The sequence below is a fragment of the Cavia porcellus genome, unplaced genomic scaffold, assembly GCF_034190915.1.
Source record: "Cavia porcellus strain 051 isolate PalLab524CR breed Dunkin Hartley unplaced genomic scaffold, mCavPor4.1 scaffold_24, whole genome shotgun sequence".
In the NCBI taxonomy this organism is placed as follows: domain Eukaryota; kingdom Metazoa; phylum Chordata; class Mammalia; order Rodentia; family Caviidae; genus Cavia; species Cavia porcellus.
In genome coordinates, this window is record NW_026947507.1 from 45,114,770 (window position 1) to 45,133,037 (window position 18,268).

An 18,268-nucleotide genomic window follows, 5' to 3' on the forward strand; every position below is an offset into this window, starting at 1 on the left:
TATTTTGTCTTGAAGTCCTTTGTTGCATTCATTGTTTATTTTTAATTGGTTCTCTTCTGTTCTGTTTGATTTTTACTATGTCTGAAGGTATCTGCAGCTATTTTAAACACAGCAAGAGGCACTATGATAACTACTATTGATTTCATATTGTTTTGAAGTCCTGTATCACTTACACTGGTTTGTTTTGATTAGCTTTATTGTTTTATTCTTATTGATTTTATCCTCTTTAAAATAAAATAAAACAAAACAAATGGCTCAATTTTAAAAAGGTGGGTAGTTTTACCAAGTACTTCACCAACAAACGCACATATATATTTATGCATGGCATCAAATTTCCAAAAAGAATAATGGCACTTGGATTTAATTTGTACTTATAGGAATATTATGTGGTGATGATTGCTTTCCTGCCAGGCACAGAACAAGGGAAATCATCACCCTGTGCTCTCAAGAAAAAGGCTAACCAAAGTGGAAGAGAAAAACTTTTCTTAGATCCATCAGAGAGCCGAGGCTGCCCCCTGAAACTTGGAGACAAGGAAACAGAATCAGAACTGAGTTGCGGAATCCAAGCTGAGACCGAGCTACAGGCTGGATGGTGGGAACAGCTCTGCATACCTACACAGGGCACCCTAGTTTCCTTCCAGGTTTTCCTCCCGCTGCCCCACTTAGGTATCTTAACTGGAGAAAACTGCTTTCCCTACTTCCAGCAGGGGAATAGGGACTGAGCGCTGGAAAACATTAGTTTGGATAACATGGGGTAAGGTTTGGGCAGGGATGGGTTGCACCTGCCGTGCTGGATCAGGACTCAGAGAAGTCTGCATAAAGGTGCCAGCTGGGCAGCTAGACACGGGGTACACACAGGTACAGAGCTCTGCAGTAAAGGGTGGGTGAGAGGCGCACGTCCTGGGGCACAGGCAGGGTGTGGGTAGTGCTAGAGGAAAAACAGAGGATACAAAGAAGAAGGAGATGAAGGTTTGGCCAGAAACCAGAAAAGACCCTGTTGCTTTTCTGTATTGTGGTGGCTGACTCTAGGATGTGACCTCCTGTACAGGGGGGTTCCTGAAAAAACACAAAAGAAATGCTGTTTTAAATTTGTGCCTTGATCAAAAACAATAGTGCCTCTTGGCCAGCACTGAGGCAGCATTTCTGGGTGTTCCCCACAGTGCTGCAGCCCCACTGAGGTATCAGCCAGGCAATGGGAGTGCAAGGGAAAGGTCACCAAGAGACACAGAGCAAGAAAGAGCCCAACGTGTCAGGAGGACTCTGAATTCAGGAAATACTCCGCTTTCCCACTCACATCAAAAGTCACAGATCTGAGCCAGGTGTGGGGACGCCCTGGCCACAGTCCTGGCCACAGAAGTGCGAGACAGCATCTAGCTCTAAACCTAACACTAACCCTAACCCTCTAACCAAGCATCTGTGGGCAGGAGGGGTTTAATTCTCAGTGGTTTGACGCCCAGTCCAGAGGCCCCTTTAATACAATGTGTTGGTCACAGTTCTCCAGAGGAGCAGAACAATGGGGTTTGCAGTCTACAGCCCCGTTTGTATAGAGTTGGCATCTGTGGATTTCTCACTTATTGATTCAACCCAGAGAAAATGAGAAATATTTGAAAAATTTGCACATGTACTAAATACATACAGACTTTTTTGTTATCTTTCCCTAAACAATACCACATTATGGTTATTTGCATAGAATTTATATTGTATTAGGTATTACAATAATCTAGTAGTGACTTGAAGTATATTGGAAGAGGTACTTAATTTATATGTAAATATTACACCATGTGCTTCTGCAGGCTTTTGTATCCATCAGGGGCCCTGAGAACAAACGGATGTAGACAGATGAGGTCCACCTACTATCTATCATCTGTCATCCATCAATCATTTATCAATCAATCTATAATCTATCACCTACCTCTCTCTAATCAATCTATCTATCACATATCAGTCTATTATCTATCATCTATCTATAGTCTATCATCAATTATCTAACACCTACCTACCTATCATCTATCAATCTATAATCTATCATCTACCTACCTATAATCTATCTTCTATCAATCAATTATCTGTAATCTAACTATCTATGATAAATCAATCATCTATCAATCTTTTATCTATCACCTACCTATCAATAATCAATCTGTGTATCCTCATAATCAATCTATTATCTATCATCTACCTATCTGCCCATCATCCCTATGAACCATCTCCGTGAAGGGGGGGCGTTCTCCAGGACTTCATCCACAAGCAGACCCGGGCAGGTCAGAAGCACAGGGGACAAACAGCCAGGAAGAGGGGATGTTGTGGTTCCATACCAGGCAGAATTCTGTGCCGCAACGGAACACGTGTTTCTGCCCTGGGGAAAGCCCATCCTCCATCCTGAAGACTCAGCTCTTCAGGGAGCCTGACTGGCACTGAGTAGGTCCATGCACTTTGCTGTCAGTCAGCTCTGTGTGAGTGTCGAAGCCTTGCACAGGTCTACAGCAGCATGTGAACTGGTGCCTCACCAGGCATCTGTCACAGGTTAACCCAGAGTGACACGTTAGCCATTGTCAGTGTGACCTTCAGGGCATCTTTTCCTGGGGAATTAATTCTTTATCCAAAGTCATGGTGCATTCTGTGGAAATCAATACATGGATTCTTCAAAACACTAAAACTGGATATTCTGTTTTGCCCTGTTCTCCTCCTTTTAGGTAATCTTCCCAAAACAGCTAGATATAGACACATGTACTCATGTTTATAGCCACATAACTCATACTAAACTGTGAGAGTTTAGTTACACATGCACCAACAGATGAAGGGACCCGGGAAATGTGGTACTTAAAAATAGCAGAGTATACTCTGATATGAAGAATAAATTGCAGTCATTTGTAGGAAAATCGGTGCATCCTCAGACCACATTTTAAGTAAGATAAGTCAGACACACAAGTTTAAATATTAAATAGCTTTCTTATATGAGAAACCTCATATATAATTAATTTTAAAAACAAAATAAGAGACAATAAGAAAATAGACGGCAGATCTTGCCAAATGGCAGAGGATGCAGAGATGAAGGCAGGGAGAGAGAGCAAAAGGTAAGGAAAGTGACAGAGTGACAGAGTGTCAAGCACACGTGTCCATCCCACGGTGAGAGTGAGCACCTCATGCGGGAAACACGGACTGATACCAACACTGACAGAATCGGGATGGATATGCCGCCCCAGTGTGCAGCTTCTCTTGGAACTTCTAGACTCCTACACAGCTGGAGCAAAGCTTGACATTCCAAAGAAGCTGCAGAGATTTCAGAATACTGGTAACTGTAATAGGATTAATAATGTTACAGTAACCCACCTTTTTGGACATAAGCTGCTAAAAACAATCTTACATTTGAGAATATTTGTCTACCACATGTGATTTTTCATGTGTAATTCTAAGTGTAAAGCAGAATAAAGTTGATTAGTGTAAATTATTATTTAATCAAACTTTTAGCAGCCATTGGGACACAACTGACAATGTTTGAAGATATTTTGTCCTGATGAACTCGGATTTGCACCAGTGTGTACTCAGCACCAGCAATAGTTGGGGCAGTGCATACTCTGTGCAATCCAGATCTCTGTGAGAATTAAACCTTCCTGGCTTCACTTTTATGATGGAGATTTGAGCACTTTTATTGCTTAAAGAATGAAAGAGGAAGTCCAGTCGTGTAGGTATTACAGTTATGTGTAATCCACATGCTTATATCCTTTTATTAAAGATTTTATGTTTCAGTCTTCAATTTAATTAGAAAAAGAAGTAAAGTGTGTATTATAAGACATGACCCAAGTGCAAAGAAACATGTTTCCTTTTTATGCATTCCCTAGTCTAAGTATTTTGAAACATTTCAATTTTAGGGAAAAACAATGTAAAATACTCCCAAATTCTACTCAGAGTTTCTGTGGAATCCTCAGCTGATTTCCTGTTATGAGCTGAATTATGCCCCTCTGAGTGCATAAGCTGAAGTCCTAACAGCCACCTTGCTGACTGTGGCTGTATTTGAGATGACCCTTTTAAGAGGATCAAGTTACAATGAGGTCATTATAAGACAATCTGACAATCTGTCTCGTTATGAGACAAGGTCAGGAGACAGATACGGAGGTGATGACCATGGAGGACACAGGAGATGGTCAGCTGCAAGCCAAGGAGAAAACTGGAGGAGCTAACCCAGCTGACATCTTGCTCCACAGTGGTTAGGACATCAATTTCTGTTGTGCATTTTTTTGCTTCTCTTGTGGTGCTTGGTTACTGCAGTTAGTAGGAATGAGGGTCACTTAGTGTCTGTGAACAAGCAGGGTTAACCTACCTAAGTACTTTGTACTTCTATGAAACATGTCCACAAATTCGTCCTGTAACATTTGGGTGCAATGGACTCTTCCATGTATAGGAGATGGACACATAGAGGCAGTGTCACCCAGGAGTTGGTTTTCCTCAGTGCATGCACAACACAGGTTCTGCTCTGAGAGCCTCAGCTCCTGTCCAGCACAGGGGTGGGTGTCCAGGAGGACTCACACCTTATTAGCAAGAAGCTCATAGCTTTCACTGATACAAGGATATGCAGTGGGACATCTGATCCTTCCTGGGGTTATACTTGACTCTCAGAAGGACAGCAGCAGAGCAGTTTCCACAGTGCTTTCTGTGAAGTACATTTAGGGGCTGGAGAGAATGGCTCCCATCATTTTAGTGTTAGAACCACAAGTAGAGCCAGAGGACACGTTTTCAGAATCCTAAGCATCTGTCATACAGGCAAAGGTGACCTGGTGTCACTTCCCCAAGTTCTCCCAGGTGTCTGTAACACAGGACATCTACTTGGGAACAGTATGCAACCTGGTGCTGCTGAATCAAGCTGGTGTCCCAGCCAGTGCACCACAGGATTGCATGAGATGTTTTGGGATCATTCCCAGGGCCTGTGAAAATCAGGCTCAGGGCTCTGCACCTGGCCCCTCCATTTTAGCCCTCCGTTAGTGTCTTTCTGGGTGCTCAAGGGTTGTGATGCTGCTGGGAGAGATCACACCATGACCCAGTATTCTAGACTATTTTCTAGTGCAGTGGACACCACCATGGCTTGTTGCTTATTCTTCATGTTCCTCTGTCAACACACTTCTCTCCTGCCAGCCTCACGACCACTCACATTTGCAGCTGCAGATGTACAGTCTTGGCTTTGAGGCACAGGCAGTCCTCTGGTCAGACAAACACCCTCAGGAAGGGATGATAGGGTTTTTGTGTCTACCCAAACTACACAATGGGAAGTGTGCTCTGCTACACACCCATGTGTCGAAGCAACTATTTTTACTCGTATTTCACCACCTCTCATGACTGGCAGATGGGAAGCCTGTGTGTGCTCTAAGCAATGAAGGAAATTTGCTCTCCCTGCTCTTTGCTCTTGCTGCTTTTGCTGACTTCCACACCCATGAAGTGTTGCCCCTGTGCCGTGTGCCACTCTGCCCTGGAGCCAGCTACTATAGACTGAAACCTCCACAAACTGTGAGCTAAATAAACCTTTATACCCTTAATTTGGGGCATGGGAACTTTGTCTCAGGGAAAAAAAGTAACTAGGGTATAAATGAGGAGGTAAAACTGAACTCTTTGGAGGTTCAAAACTCGTGTAGTGAATTTAGGTTTTAAGAAAGCTGAATAAGTGAGGCTTCTACAGCTTTGTAAATTCAAAACACATTGAAAATAAAATGCTAGAGTATAAGTTAGTGGTGCTGTTCATTCATGCATTCACTTGTTCATGCAGTATCTGTGAATGTCTTGGGCATGTGTTCACCAGGAAGGAAACACTAAGTTATTAGGTGTGGAAAATAAGTTAGTGCACATTTTCAACCTTAATTGTTCAGGCAGAGAGAGGATAGCAGAGACCCAGGCACCGGGAGGGCTTACTTTGGCCAGGTCTCTTGAAGAACCTTGGGCAAGAGAAACTAACCCACACTGACAGACCCACATGTGTTCCCATGAAGGCTAAATTAGGTAGGGAAAAACACACCCATCCTCATTCCCAATCAAATTGTTTAAATTACAAACCGCATTCCCAATCAGAGTAGGACAGTACCAATGCACCAGCTTTTTGTAAAACACAGGTTCTCACATCAACACGGGCTCAAATGCAAGCTTGTAACCCTTCATGGCACCAGCTGTTGTCTGGGGGAGGACGGCATGGAGCATCACCAGCTGTCGGGTGCCAGGCTGCGGAAGCACAGGGAGCCGGGGATGGGCATTGAATCACGTAGCCCTCTTGCTCACGGGTTGTTACTCAGAGGTCGGTCACATGACTGCATCCAACTCTGAGGAACAGAAAGGAATACTGGGTGTCTAGTTTGCCTGAAGAAAAATGGGTTTTGCTGAAGAGCTATTTGTTTTGGTCAAGGCAGTTCTGAAGACTTGCAAATTTGCCTTGTGGTGCAGGTTCTACAATGGAGAGGATGAGAGACAAGGACGCAATCCTAGGTAGACGTGCACAGAGTTAGAAGGAAGATCCACAGCAACAGTGTTAATTACAGTGCAGCAGTTTATCAGGCAAGTTGTGCAACAAGTAAATCACCGAGGATCGGAGGAACAGAGCTGGGACTGTTTAGGTTCTGCCCTCCAGATTAACTCTGGGCGTAAGGAATAATTAATCAACACATTGTAGGCTAATGAGTTACTGTTGGTCTTCGCAGAAAACTGGTGAAGAGAGCTGAATTTTATGACCGATTACAGCTTGGTTGACTTGGTTTTATGGCACAGAAACCCCATTCCAGGTCTCTTTGTGTCCACCTCATGTACATGCTTTCACGGGTGATCAGAAAGCAAAGTGTTCTCAGTGTTGATTCAAATGTCACATACTCAGAGAGCTGCGGATGTGACTCTTGGTTTATAGTTTTGCACTCTGATCATCTTTCCTTCTTCCATCCTGGAAATTGAAGAGGAGGAGACTTTACAGATCCATCCATCCACTATCTCCTTCTGCCAAAAAAAAAAAAAAAAACCCAAACAAACAAACAAACAAAAGGAAAAAAAAGGAAATCCACAGCTGAGCTCAAGCTCTGCATTTTCCAAGGGGAATTTGATTATTTGGTCCTGAATTGTGTTCCAGTGTCTGCGGTGTTTGCTATTCCTAAAATTTCTTAACTAAGGATACATGGACTTTCTGTGAAAGCTCTTCTAGGAAAAAAGATAAAACTCGTGTCGGAAAGGAACTGATGGTAATGTGTTTCCCAAATCTATGATAGATATATAATGTCACCCGCTGTGACAGAACCGCTGTCACAGCCACAGGGACCGGGAGAAACCTGCACACTAGTGCCTGTCTCTGTCCTGAGGTAGCTGTTTTCCTTGAAATTTTTAATTATTGGCCAAATACATAAACCTGGTACATAATATTGTAGGTAAGCAACGTGGTCTAGCATGTTACACGGACAACACTTGGGGATGCTTCCATGAGTGACGTTCATGTCTCTGCAGCGCTGTAGGCAGGTTGATACCACTGTGAACAAAGTCAGCCCATCACCCTGCACATTCCTTAAGAGATTTCCAGGGCTTTGCCTTCACACATGGCAAGGACTTGAGGCAGCATTCCCATCACCTGCTATCACTGCCAGATTGCAGATGTGCTATGCAGAACTATTGTGGTTTGACTTAGTATTTTTCACCTTTACTAATGCTGCCAAAATGATACACACAGAGCATTGAATTTTGATATTTTCCTAGACTGATCAGAGGCGCCTGCGCCCATGTTGTGGTGGAGCATGGCAGGAGCCACGGACTCCACCCTGCTACAAGGGAAGACAGCTGAGACTCCAGAGCTCACTGTGCTGCTGACCTGGGGCCTCCAGTACGCGGGGTACTTAATGCATTTTTATCACTGTTTTCAATCTACAATGAATGCAACTCCATTGCAAATCAAAGAGAATTTTTTGAGGAAAGTAGTTAGCCATAACTTTGTTGGGAAACACGATGTAGGGTTTTGAATATGTTGAATGTTATTCTTCACCTTCCACAGTGGTAGTACAGCCCCAAAAGGTTTCCTTGTTTTAACAATTCTCCTGATTTTCGTTGTTAAGCCTGCTCACTGTGTCTGTAGTTTACCCTTTCCATAAGGTCACAGACATAAGTTGTATAATATGCAGTGCATCTGCCTTCTTTCATGCAACACAAAGGAGTCATCCAAGTTTCGTTCACTAACACATCCATCTTTTTCTCCACTGGATTATTCTTCCTCATCACGAAGTGGTGTTGTGGTGTGGAGTTTCTCCAGTTTATCCACTCTTTACTTGCTGAGGAACTCCTGGATTTGTCCAGTTGCAAACCAACAGATTGACTACTGGAAACCGTGCTGTGCTGCTCTTTCTGGAAGCATAAGTTTACAAATCATCTGAGAGAACACTTTAAAAACAATCTACTGAACTGTCTTCCAAAGCAGCTGTACTGCTCCCATTTTAAGTCACAGTGAATGAGACTGCTGTTGTACATTCTTGGCTGCAGTCGGTGTTGTAGGTATGATTTTAAGGATTTTAACAGATATATAATTGTGTCTGATGGTCATGCTAACTTGCATTCTCTTCAGTGACTCATTTTCTTCCAGTGTTTCCATGTGTTTGCCTTTCTGACTTGGCGATGGTGTGAAGTTTACTTAGATCACTAACTTGTTTTATTGAATCTATTTTCTACATTTCAAGTGATGTACGCATATTTTAATATGATTCTTTTCCAAGATGCATTTTAAAAATATTTCTTCCAGTTTGTGGCCTGTCTTTTAATTCTCCAGCAATATTTTTTGAAAGCAGAAGCCTTTTATAAATAAAGTTCAACTCATTCGTTTTTTTCCTTTCACTGTGTATACTTCTTGCGCCAGATTCAAACACCCATCATCCATGCCATGGCCATTTATTCGCCCTCTATATTTTCTTTGAAAGTGTTATAATTTTGCATTTTTAAAAATTTATTTTAAAAAGATGAAGATAAGAGAGGACATAACAAAAGAGATCAGAACAGAACAATTTAAGCAACATAGTATTTCACCACAAGACAACCCAACATAACAGTAGCTACCATAATGTCTCTTTCCTTGAAATATTTGAGTATACCTTCACACACTATATTATCAAACATAACAAAATAGTATAAAATGATTCAAGAGAATGAAAGTATTACAGGGCATTCAGAACCAACTAACAGAAAATGAACAATGGTTACTATATTATCTCCTTGTCCATAAAAAATTTTGTTTATACTATCACATATAATAAAATCCAGTAAGATACAACTTGATAAAACTCATGGAGACAGAAGAACAAAAGCCTGGTAGGACTTCAAAACACCTTTTGATATTGATATTAATGTAATTTTGCATTTTATGAATAGATCTGTGGGATATTTAGAGTCAATGTTTTGGAAAGGTTTCAAGTCTTTTTAGTATCTTTTGATCTATAGATATCCAATTTTTTTCAGTACCATCTATTGAAAACACTTTTCTTTTTTCATTGCAATGCCTCTGTGCTTATTTCTGAAGATCAGTTCACTGCACTTTGCAAGCCTATTTTGGATTGCTTTTTGTGTCTCATTGATCTGTGTATCTATTCTTTCACCATTACCATACTGGCTTGATCAATGCAGATGTATCATCTTAGAGTTTAGTAATGTCAGCCCTTCACTTTTTTTCTCCAGTGTCATGTTTGTTATTGAGTGTTCTTCTTCATACAAAATTCAGTGTTATCTACAAAATTGCATGCTAGGAATTTGATGGACATCAGTGAATTAGAATTAGAAAAAAATTAACACCTGAATATTGAATTTCCATTCCAGGGCCATGGAATATCTCTCCATTTACTTACACCGCCTTGGTACAGTCATTATTGTTTTGTATCATTTATTTACAGAATTACGATCTTTGTTTAATTTACTAAGTTTGAAGTAGTTTCCACATGCTTCCCTAAAATAGAGCAGTATTTTGGGTAACAGTGGAATAAGCTCCCTCTGGATAGCCCATGCACTGTAGGGGACTTGATTATGTATCTTCTGATGTCATCCTAACATTGGTCTATTGCAAACTCTCAAGCTGCTTTACTTTAGTTTTTTCAGGAAGCAGAGCCCAAGCTAGGGAAGGTGTGTTCATTTAAAAGATGCAGCCTGAGTCCTGAGTGAAAGGGAAGCCCATGGGAGGAGGGAGGAAGGGAGGCCAGCTCCACACCAGCACAAAAGTTAAGGAGGCACAGCCAGTCCTAAAGCAGGAGCAGGAGCCCGGCCTTCCACAAGGCCCCAGAAAGGAGAACAGGCCTCCATCTGCTCAGGGCTCTCATGTGCCCTGGTTCTCGGCTTGTGCCCTGCCAGTCTAGGTCACCAGCTGGTGGGCAGCTGCTTAGTGACATGTAAGCAGTCAGTATGTCCTCAGATCCCTAAAGAAGAGGTGTTGCTCTACAAGGAGAGAGAGAAGTGGGGCAAGGTGGGGGGATGATGTAGGACGAGGAGAGGATGGAGAGGGAGAGAAAGGATGGGGGAGAGAGAGGACGTGGGAGTCCGAGGCATCCACTTCTCTTTCTCATTCCGCGTCCCATCCTCCTCCTCCTCCTCCGCCTCTTATTCTTCTTCTTCTCCTCCTCCTTCTCCTTCCTCTTCTTTGAAATACAGTAGTATTCATTTCATCAAGTGTGAACATATAAGATTAATACTTTTGTGTGTGCGTGTGAAGTGAAACTCTAAGCACCAGACACAGTGAGGGTTTAAATGACTCTAAGAAGTCCCAGCCTGCTTACAGAATTAGTGCTCCCCCTGGAGATTGTCCTTGTAGAGGACTTTTAGGGTGCTGATGCACTGATCTAAGTTTTGCAAGACAGTTTTTCTCTCCAGGTTGGCTGGAATCATAAAAATGCATTTCCATGGTCTCTTCCCAATATCTGCTGTTTTGTGTCTCTGCTTAATTAGCCCAAACATCACACCGAGCATATGAAATACAGACTATCACTAATGCAATCCATAAAAATAAATGATTGTTTTAGCTTAATGTGTAAATACTCGTACCATTCACAAAGTATTTAAACGGAAGCAGTTCAGTGTGTCTCTCAAAATACTCTGAATTTAGTAGGTAAATAATTAACTAGATTAACCAAATGAAAAAAATTATATTAAAGACCTTGAGCGAATATGTGATATCAGGTCATAGTGAGACAATAATCTTGGAATAGAGTCATTTATTACAAAATATTTGGGGTTCCATACAGCAAGCCTGTAAATTACTCCTATTATCTCTCCCCATTTCTATATAAATTAAACCAGTCACCATAATTAATTTGTATGTTTTTCCTAGTGGTGAAATAGGGAGAGAAGGAACCTGTCACGTTACCCATCTTATGAGTGTTATTCTGTCTTACTCTCTCTCCCCAGATGCAGTTGACAATATCTAGGAGGAGGAGGAGTCAGAAAGGATGACTTGTTCTCCCTGCCCTGTGTCCCTGTTGATTTTTATTTCATGACTCTGCATTTGACATCTAGATATTTTGTCTAAATATAATCATACAGCATTTTTCCTTTTGTGTGGGGATTCTTTTACTTAGCATAATGTTTACGGTCCATCTTCATTGCAGCTTCTATCAGGGCTCCATTCCTCTCTAAAGGGATAGCACCCACTTTACATAGTATTTATGACTTTGTTGGCAGTCATTTGCAGTATTAGTGCATTTCAGTTATTGTATACCATGGTGCAATGAATGTTAATATGTGTTTCAGACTCTCTCTCTCTCTCTCTCTCTCTCTCTCTCTCTCTCTCTCTATATATATATATATATATATATATATATATATATACTATATATATATATATTCTATTTCAGGTATACATATACCTGAAATAGACTTTCAGGGTCATATGGTAATTCTGTGATTAACTTGTTGAGGAAAAGTCCAGCTATTTTTAAATTCTCACCAACAAGGAGCAAAGTTTACAATCTTTTCAGTTTTGTCCATGTATGTTACATTCCTCTGGCTTTTCTTAAAATCGTATCTCTCTTGGACATTTCATTATGTTATGGATTTGTATCTTCTTAATGACAAATGACACTGAATATATTTCCATGTGCTTATTGGACACCTTTTATATTTTGAGTAAAAATATTTATTCAAATTCTTTGCCCATGTGTTAATCAGATTGCTTTTATTATCAAGATAAAAATATTACTTATGTGTTTTAGATATTAAACTCCCATCAGCTATATGACTTGTTACTATCTTCTTCCAGTCTAAGGTTGGCTCTTTCTCAGTGATGATCACTTATTTATTTACCTTTTTTATTAATGAAGAAATATGTGTCATTTAAATTATTCAAATTGAACTCCAAGTCTGCAAATTTGAAAACTTGTCTGTTGTTAGCTGCTTTGTTGATATCTTTGCAAATGTTCTGTGTACATAAGTGTGTGTATATACATACTTTTAAAAATGTAAGTGTAATATTATTATAGATATAAGTTCCTTCTTAAGTTTTTCACTTAATAGAAGTCCAATACTACTCCATGACTGTGTTTTAGTCAGAATTTACAAGGGAATAGATTTAATACAGGACACGTGAACGATAGGATTATGAGGGCATTGCCATGGGCTCAGGGTCCTCAGCTGGACCCATGATGAGCACTGCCATGGGGCCTGGGCCCTTGGCTGGATATTTTAGGTCTCTAGTGTGTGGAAAGATCTCTACACTCTTCTGTATTTGATTTTTTCATTGAATATTATAAAATAATACTGTAGTTTTGTGTTCTGTATTAAATCTATGCACTTGATAATCATTTGTTTTGATATGAAAGTTTCTAACCTTTGAAGAATTCTAATTAACAACTTTTTATTTTGTTCTTTAGATTTTGACATCGTATAAGAATCTGTAGATATATATTTTGCTTCATGAAAATTTATCTAAAGTTTTCTTCTGAGAGTTGCATGGTTTCCTCTTTAATATTTCTGTGGAGGTGTGTTATGACTTAATTCATGATCTGTACTGTGAGGCTGATGCCCAGCCTCCTCCTCTGCCTTCATAAATTTAGCAACCTCAGCACCATCTGTCCTGAAATCTATTCTTCACTACTGCATACCCTTGTTAAAATCTGATGCATAGGTTTATTTCTGGAATCTCAATTTTATTCTAATATCTTACGTGTATATTTTTATGGCCACATCACACTGCTTTGATTACTATATGTCTGCTTTTACTTTGGAAATTAGCATGAGTTATCCAGCTCTAATATTTTTCAAGATTATTTCAATTACTTGGGTCCTTTCCAAGTTGATGTGAATTTGGGTATTAAAGTCTCTATTTCTAAAAATATGTTGTCATAATGTTGGTAACAATTGTGTTGAAACTATACATTTTTTGGGCATTAGTTATACCTTAGCAATATTAAGTTTATCAATCCAAGAACATTGAGTGTTTCCATTTATTTATGGTTTTTTGTCATATTTGTCAATTTCTTTCATCAGTGCTTCATTGTTTTAACAAAATTATATTGAACCTAAATTTATGATAATCAAGTTTAATTCACTACCAATTTAGCTCCAACAGCATATAACAATTCTGCTTCTATACAGATCCATTTCTCCATTGATGTTATGATTCTTGTCATAATGTACATCATTATACAGTTTATAACTAATATAATTTATAAGTATTTGGATATATTTATATTTTAAATTTTGTAAAATATAAAGATATGAAATATATACCTTTTATATTTATATAATTTATATTATAATATATTCTATATTATATTTATATACAATATAAAGATATAAAAGCCTGCAGCTTTTACTCTCCTTTAAGAGATATCTGTCTTCTTCATCAGGCTGTGAGTTTCCAGCTAGTGTCTTCATCTTGTTCTGAAGTTTTCACTTGTAGAAATTTCCATAGTGTTGATTTAGTGATAACAAATTCCTTATACTTAGTTCTACATTATATCAAAATTGTATTTGGCTACTGATTGGCTGGTTATAGCATCTCATAGGGAATCTATTTGCTTACCCAAACTCAGAGTTTCCTTTCTTCATTTAACAAGTGTTGAGATTCTTGTAATTCATTATATTTGTGGAGTGTGGGGTATTATTACCAGTGGAGGAAAGTGAGGATATTAGCTCCTCAGGTGTGCCTTCTGCCCCCTCCTCTTTTTCTTGGTCATGTAGACTGCGTCGTGCCCAGGTTGCTGAGCTCGATAGTGCCCAGTGTGCCTTTGAGACTTGGCTCACTTTTCTAATCCTCTTACCTCTTTTGCACACTGAACAGTGTCAGTTGCTTTGTCAAACTCACCATGTCTGCCTTTTGCCTGCTGAGATCTGCTGTTGAACTACTCAGCAGTGACATTTTCATCTTGGTTCTCAGCCTTCTTGGCTCCAGAATTTTATTGCTGTCACTCTCATTTTAAAAGTAAAATTCAGCTAGGGGTATAGCTCAGTGGCATAAGTGCCTGCCTGGCAAGTGTGAGGTCATGAGTTCGATCCCTGGTACTGCAAAAAAATAATAAATACATAAATAAGCAAAATAAAATTGAATTCTTTTCCCTGGAAATATTTTGGGTCTTTACTGTTTTAAAGTCTTTGCCTAGTAAGTCCGAAGTCTAGTCTTATTTTATTTGGTGGCTATCAACTAAATTTATTCTCTTACTTCAGCCTTAACTTCTTATTCTTTTGCACTTCTTCCCATTCATTTGGTTAAAATTGAATATTAGTGTAGCAATATAGAAGAGATAAATCATATTGTCCCAGTTCTGAAGGGTTTGCATTCATTTTATAACAATATTTTTACTATATTTTATTTTTTGTTAGAGGTTTGTGGTCTGTTTCTTCTGACAAAATTTCCCAGGTGTATGTGTTTGCTGGACTTTGCTTCTGATCTTTGGTTTAGCTAAGGTTTTCATGGCTACCAAGCAAAGCAAAAAGAAGAACTTCACCCAGATTTTACTGGCTCTGGCTCAGCTATTCCAGAATTCTGCTGAGCCCTGAGAGAGGACTTGGGTAAAAGTTGGGGATGCTCTTGGGGAGCATTTGAAAATGCCCCTTTTCCAGAGCAGGTGTGTGGCTTCTTACATGCCTCCCTAGTGTTCTTTACTGCCAAAGTCTCCAATTTCCCAAAGAAGTGCTGTCCCAAGGTCTTTATTCCATGCCTCAGGATTTGGTTCATTATGTCTCAGACATAATGTTCATGCTGTGAATTTGTTGGTTGCTTCTCCATTTTGCATTATTTTTTCAATGGTATACAATAATTTTAATGTGTTGCAAAATTTAGCTTGCTGGTATTTTTTTTCAAATCATTTTCTTACTACTTCATGTTTATTGTATATAATGTTGACATTTAATCTATGCTGTTTGCCTTTCTGACTTTGGAGTTTTGAAAGACAAAAGAGTATATATATATATATATATATATATATATATATATATATATAATTTTGAGTTTTCAGGAGATCTCACAGCCCCACAAAGGTTGTAAGTGACTACACAATGACTTGTGAAGATGGTTTGTTCTCCTCACTTTCAATGGAGGACCTGTCCTAACTGGCTGAGGAGCCCCAGTTCCAAGTCCACAGCTAGCTTTGAGGGTAGGTCTAGACAAGGAAACCTTGGAGTTTTCCTTCCCCTGCTGCTCCTGACTCCAATGTATTGGCCTTTGACAAATCAGTGCTCTGTCCAGAGTGTGGCAAGTGAGTTTTGAGTATTTCTCATGTTTGTGCAGGACCAGAGCTTGGAGCTTCCTAATTCACCATTTCCTGACATCAGTCTTCATTAATGGTTGTAATTTATGTCAGTTTTATTGAGAACTAAAAGTTTTATGTATGTAGACAAAACACAGAACTGTCAAGAAAAACTAATTTTGACCCTACAATGAAATTAAAATGAAGTAAACTGTATATTTAAATAGAAGTTTAAAAAGACATTCTAGTCATTTTTATTATCAGTTTTTTGAGTCATGTTATGTAATGCCTATGTATTGCACTCGATTTTTAAAAAATTTCTAACATCTTATTTCTGGTAGTTTTAATTTAATATTGTAAAGTTTTATTTTATAGTTTTAGTTGTATAGCTATGTGTTTTAAAATATTCATTATACAAATGAAATTACCATGTTATCACTAACCCTTTTTTCTTTAACAATAGTATTTCTCAGTGTACTTAGATATACTATTCTTTGTGTTCTCCATAGTCAAAATCTACTAGCACATATGCAAAGACTAGACATGAGAGGAAATGACCTCAAAATACCAGTCGGATAAGATGACTGACCCCCAGCAGGAAAGCATTGCCTTCCTGGCCCCTCCCAGCCACCGCCTTGGTGCTCCATGTTCTTATCACATGATTGTTATGTCATAATAAAACTTGATGATGTCTGAGAAAGTACAGGACGAACTTTGCATGTGAATGTGCAATACTGACAAATAAAAACCAAGGCAGAAAAAGCAAATGGAAACCTGGCCTGGCAGAACTCACAAGGCCACACTAAATGAAGAGGAAGTTACATGGTAAGACAAAGCAGTGAGGCAAACTGCACAGCAGATGCCACGGCCACCAAGGAAGGACTCGGACAATGACAAATCAAAGCAGGATGTGTAGATAGTGTAAATAAATTATGCCTTCTATACACCAACAAACAATATGCATCATATACATATCTGGTGCCTTCTGGATAGAGAATTAAAGTTATAGCAAAAGCCAAGCACAATGATAACATAAAGATGATTTTTAGTCAACATTGTGATTCTTCACATCTCCTGTTGAACCAGCACACTGTATAGCTTTGAAGAACAATGCAAAGATATCTTAGTAAAGTTGCCTTCTGCTAGAGTTAACAAAAAATAGACTTTGAGCATTGAGAAAAAACCCAAACATTAAAAAAAATCACATTAGCTTCACTTTTCTATACAAAATCCTTTAAAACTGGAGGATTAGTAGTTGCTTGTAATTAAGGAAAAGGTCCCTCATTATTTTTATAGGCAACCAAACAGTGCTCACTCATGTAGAGGTACCCCAAAATTATTAAAGAATCACATAAATACAGTGGCAAGGAATCATTCTTGTAGAAAATCCATGGTAGAGAAACTTAGAAATAAATAGTCCAACAAAAAAAAAAATAGACTTTCGGAAAAGCAAAAATAGTGTGATTATTTCAACAGATGGTGTTACTCTCCTGTGGGAGACTGAGGAGAATTCATAGATTAAGAAGAACTCACTGCAGTGCTGGTTCTTAGAGAAGACACTGAAGATGTATGCACAGCAGTCTCAGTGACCATGGTTACCCACTCAGCAGTGCTCTGTGCTAAGGAAAGTCTGGCAGCTCATGGCAACCACTTTGAGCACCTCTTGGTTAATCACATGATGTCTGTATAAATTCAGCATTAAAATATTTACAGAAGCTTTTCTTTTCCTAAAGTGATTGAGTCTGAATGTCCCTCCAAAACCTCATGCAGTCATGGAGATGAGCATCTAGAGTTTGAAAATGACTCATGGTCTGGTGCTGGGATTATGGTTAGGGCATACATACGATATAAGGGGCAGAAAAAGTCTTCTCTCCATGTTCTTCCCTTGTTTCCCTTGTTGTTTTCACTGCCTTTCGCCACCTTGAACTATTGCCCTCTGCCATGTGCCACTCTGTGTTGGACCCAACTGATTATGGACTGAATCCTCCACAAACTGTGATCTAAATAAACCTTTACTTCCTTCATTTTGAATGTTGGATATTTTGTCTCAACAATGAAATAAAAATAACCAAGACACTGTATATAATTCAAAATACCATTCAGGGAGTATTGAAATATTAAACAAAGTGTCAAGATCTCTGTCACTGTGTCCTTTCACAGGAGCTCACTCTTGCTTGTGGAGAGTACTTACTTTTGCACCATGACCTGGCCTAGATTTGCTCTGCAGAACTTGTTTCTTTTCTTTCCTTTAATGAATGTAAAAACTTTCAATCATGTGTTTGGGTGAATGATATATACTATATATAGAATGGTAGAAATGAGTATCTGCAGTATGTAATTTTAAAAATATATTCCTTAGAAAGTAACCAAGGGTTAATTATACCATGCCCCCTAATTGACCATATGTTTAAAGAATTATTTAAGAGATGTTAAAGAAAAATTAAGAAGGTGCTAGGATGCAATTTGAGAAAGCTTCATACTATCTCGTAACAATTATAACCCTCCAGGCCTTTCAGGCTTCTGTGGTTTTAACTGCTAATGTGCACTTCTGCAGTCCCCTTCAGAGGGCATCTGGGGAGCAGCAGGTGCACTTGCTTCTGTGCACCTCCAGGTGGAGGAGG